The sequence below is a fragment of the Apium graveolens genome, chromosome 10 (genome assembly GCF_009905375.1).
Source record: "Apium graveolens cultivar Ventura chromosome 10, ASM990537v1, whole genome shotgun sequence".
NCBI classification, from domain to species: domain Eukaryota; kingdom Viridiplantae; phylum Streptophyta; class Magnoliopsida; order Apiales; family Apiaceae; genus Apium; species Apium graveolens.
The window spans coordinates 146,155,817-146,160,654 of NC_133656.1; the positions used below are offsets into that span (position 1 = coordinate 146,155,817).

General features: G+C 38.7%; 1 non-coding gene across 1 annotated transcript; it reads left to right on the forward strand.

The window, feature by feature from the left end:
* Positions 1 to 908: 908 nt before the first annotated feature.
* LOC141694035 (small nucleolar RNA R71) lies at positions 909 to 1,015 on the forward strand. The gene has a single exon (XR_012563368.1). It is a non-coding gene; the product is annotated as a small nucleolar RNA R71 (small nucleolar RNA).
* The last annotated feature ends 3,823 nt before the right edge of the window (positions 1,016 to 4,838 follow it).

Consider the following 4,838-nt stretch of genomic DNA (forward strand, 5'->3'; position numbering starts at 1 on the left):
AAGGCGGTGGAGGATAGATCTGTTTCTTCCTTGTATTACCATCAGGAGGAGTGTGCTCAACAGTAGTCTTCCTTGGTTTCACTTCTGCTGCTCTACTTCTTTCTCAGCCCCAACTTCTTCAGTCAACGCTTGAGTTTGTTCGGGATTCGCAACCTTTCCAGACCTCAAAGTGATTGCTTTTACCTGCTCCTTAGCTTCCCTCTTTCCTGGCACTTCAGTGTCACTAGGTAGTGTACCAGGCTGACGATTTAGCAAGACATTGGCAATTTGCCCAATTTGATTTTCCAAGGTCTTGATAGAAACAACTTGAGTCTTGCACATAACTTCAACTCCTCTAATTCAGATTTTTCATTGGCTTGTTGCAACTGGAGTTGTGTTGTCTTGGTGTATATTACGGTTGCTGAAAACCAAGGGGGTTGTACTGCTTAGCTGGATACTGCTGATAAGGCTGTTAAACCGCATTCTGAGCGTTGCTCCAACTGAAATTAGGATGATTACGGTTGTTGGGATGATAAGTGGCTGGCACAGGTTGCTGCGAACGCTGAAAGTTGCTCACAAACTAAGCTAATTCACTAAAAATTGCGCACTGATCAGTTTCATGGGCACCAGCACAAAGCTCACAGACACTAGTGATTTGATTAACTCCATAATTAGCCAACCCTTCATCGTCAAAGCCTTAAGTTGGGTAGCTATAGCAGTTGCTGCATCCAACTCCAAATTCCTGCTACTTTTCCCTGAGTCAGTCTCTGGGAAGGATTCTGGTACTCATTAGCAGCCATCAGTTCAATAAGTTCATAAGCTTCATCGTAGCTTTTAGTCCACAAGGCTCCTCCTGATGCTGCATCAAGCATGGGTCTAGAAGTAGCACCCAATCCATTGTAGAAACAGTTAATATCATCCAATCAGTCATGCCATGATTTAGGCACTTTCTTAGCATCTCCTTATATCGATCTCAAACCTCACACATAGATTCTCCAGTTTTCTGAGCAAATTGAGTAAGAGCATTCCTGATTGCAGCAGTTTTCGCCATAGGAAATAATTTAGTGAGAAACTTTTAAGCAAGATCTTCCCAAGCGGTGATAGAACCTGCTGGTAGAGAATGTAACCAACACTTAGCCTTGTCCCTCAGAGAGAATGGGAAGAGTCGTAGCTTGATAGCATCTTCAGTCACATCATTGAACTTGAGAGTGTCGCAGATCTCGATGAAATCCCTGATGTGCATGTGGGGTCTTCAGTAGGAGAACCCCAAACTAAACTGAGTTATGTATCATCTGAATCGTGCTTGACTTGATCTCAAAAGTGTTAGCCCTGATGGCTGGCCTGATGATGCTTGACTGAATGTCATTAATCTTAGGATGAGAATAGTCCACCAAAGCCTTAGGATTTTCTGCTTGATCTCCCATCTTTACTAAAACTGGTTCCTCAACCTTCTCTTCTTCTTCTTCCTTCTTTTCTTCCTCGAAAACTTCCCTTCGAACCACCACAAGTTCTTAATCGGCTTTATCCAGAGTTCTCTTACAAGTACGCGAACGCGCATGCATACACCCTCGCTAGAGTACCTGAAATAAGACAAGGAAACAGATAAGTAACAATGTCCGAGTCAATGAACTTTAACGACCACTGATGGAAAGCACATAAATTATAAGTTAACACTGCAGTCCCCGACAGCGGCGCCAAAAACTTGTTAGTCGCTAAACACGCGCTAATAATACACGCAAGTATACGAGTTCGCAAGTAGTGTAGAATCTTTTCTAGTTCATTCCCACGGAGACTGGCTTTGGTTAACTAATTAATTAATGCACTTAAGCAACAATACTAAGATGATAACAAATTGAGGTTGTTTATAACTAAGAATTAACCTAACAATTATAACTAAGAGAATAAAATTGACTGAACTAATATGTATGAAAAACATGAGATTCTAATTTCATTAAATACTTCATTCAATAGTCTTATTATTCTCAACCTTAGCATGTAATGGTGAAGACACTAATCAGATAACACGAAACTGATAAACGCCAACTTTCATTGCACGAATACCATACTACCAGACATCCACAAAAGAGATAGAAGATGAATAGACACCAATTATATTGAGACCCTATATGTCTATAGAATTTGACAACATAACGGTTAAAGCACAAGTTATCTATCTTGATTACATAGGGAAAGTAAGATGGTTAAAATTACCCACGAATCATGCATAATAAATACATAAACCTATGCTAGCATGGCAAGTTCTAAATCCTTAAATTCACTAAGGCTGTTGGATATTGCTTAGCTGGATACTGCTGATAAGGCTGTTGAACCGCATTCTGAGCGTTGCTCCAACTGAAATTAGGATGATTGCGGTTGTTGGGATGATAAGTGGCTGGCACAGGTTGCTGCGAACGCTGAAAGTTGCTCACGAACTAAGCTAATTCACTAAAAATTGTGCACTGATCAGTTTCATTTATGACACTTTATTACGCTCCGTAAAGCTTTGAATTGATGCGTTTGTACTCAAGTTGTTAAGTGTTTCAACGTATTTTCTAGTGTTTTTGCATTTCAGGCGTTATCTAGGTAATTAAGTGAATTAGCATTATTTTGGTGCTAATTTGGTGTCAAGGTGGCGTTGGAATAAAAGCTCGTGGAAGACCGGCTCAAATCTGCAAGAAAAATGAAGAAGTTAATTTCTGGCAGAAGCCCAGCGCCCGCGCTAATCAAGCGCGCGGCCGTGCCCGAAATTCAGAAAGCCAGCGCGCCCGCGCTGATCAAGCGCGCGGTCGCGCCATGTTGAGGTGCAGAATTCTGATTCTATTCTCATTCGAATTGGAAGACTTCTCTAATGATTAGGCCTGCTATATAAGCAACTTTAGCTCGTTTTTAATAAATTATCAAGCCAGAGATATATCAAGGAGAGCCGTAAGAAGACCGTATTAGCACGATTCAATGAAGACGAAGAAGATCTTATTTTTACTTGTGAATCTTTGTTTTAAGTTGTAACTTGGATGCTAGTTTTCTTATTTGTGAACCTTAATCTTGTTTTGCACTTGGTTTTATTTATTCGTTATAAAGACTACATTTGTTATACCATGCTTTCATCAGAACCCACGTTGATGATGAGTCCGATTATGGGCTAATCGTTATCGTGGGGTTCTAACGGATTTATTTATGGATTTCTTTAGTTAATTTGTTTCAGTGCCTTAGTGTGTGGTGATTGTATGATAACCTAGTATTGGTTGTGTGTATTCGTCTTATGAGCATCGCGAACTTATAAGATAGTGTGTTAATTCGAAAGTGAATTTAAGGATTTAGAACTTGCCATGCTAGCATAGGTTCATGTATTCGTTATGCATGATTCGTGGGTAATTTAACCATCTTACTTGCCCTATGTAATCAAGATAGATAACTTGTGCTTTAACCGTTATGTTGTCAAATTTTATAGACATATAGGGTCTCAATATAATTGGTGTCTATTCAGCTTCTATCTCTTTTGTGGATGTCTGGTAGTATGGTATTCGTGCAACGAAAGTTGGCGTTTATCAGTTTTGTGTTATCTGATTAGTGTCATCACCATTACATGCTTAGATTGAGAACAATAAGACTATTGAATGAAGTATTTAATGAAGCTAGAATCCCATGTTTGTCATATATATTAGTTCAGTCAATTTTATTCTCTTAGTTATAATTGTTAGTTTAATTCTTAGTTATAAACAACCTCAATTTGTTATCGTCTTAGCATTGAATAATAACCATACATTGTTGCTTAAGTGCATTAATTAATTAGTTAACCAAAGCCAGTTTCAGTGGGAATGAACTAGAAAAGATTCTATACTACTTGCGAACTCGTATACTTGCGTGTATTATTAGCGCGTGTTTAGCGACTAACACTATGTGCAAGAGTAGTATACCAACTATTAAGGCATGTGGGTGTGCATTGTGTTATTATATGTCGCGCGCCGCTGCCACGCCACGGGTCGGGTCGAAGGGCGATTTGGGCGAATGTCACGGTGTCTCGCGTACGCGAGGCAACCTGGGTGAGAGATTTTACTTAATGTTTAATTAAAATATTTACTATTCTGTGCATTATCCGTTGATGGACTGATCCTGATGCCCCTGGATCAGGATTTTCTATGGATGATAAAACCTGACGTTGGTCAGGAGTATCAGGATTTGACAAATCCTGATGGGTTGGCTGTTAAGTTTCTGATTTTGGAAATATTCTATTAAATGCAATTTAAGTCAAAATAATTATTTTAATTAATGCATATCTTCAGTTACGTTTTTATTTTGTATTACATATAGACTAAAACGTTTGGAAGAGAGAGAGAGGTCAATCACATAATTGTGAAATCCTAACTGCTATCTCTCTCTCTCTTTCTCTCCTCCATAACATACAGATTATAACATATGTTTTCTGGGCGAACTGAGTACGGGTCGCTGTTGAGTGCTATGTATATGTGGACAAAATACTCTGAGTTGTTGTATCCTGAAAGTGATATTGCTGCAACCCAACACAGGGTAAGTGGGGAAATAATCTCTTCAAGAACAGTCTAGACTTCTCGAAGGCTAGGCATCTCAGTTGTTCATACTTCTTTCAGATTTGTTAAAGCTCCTGTTAGAGCTAAGTATTATGTCTTCTCTTTGTCAATTCAGTTACTGATTTATATTCTTGTTTGCATTCGTGTTTTTATTTCGTTATTTGATTTAATTGCCTATTTTTGTTAATTGTGAGATATATAACTGCCTCATTGTTGCGCGTAGTGTTAGTAAATATACCCAACAATCTTGAAGAGATAATTTGTTATATTTAGTAATTAGCAAGATGGTTAATGATTGAAAAGCTCCCTAAGTCT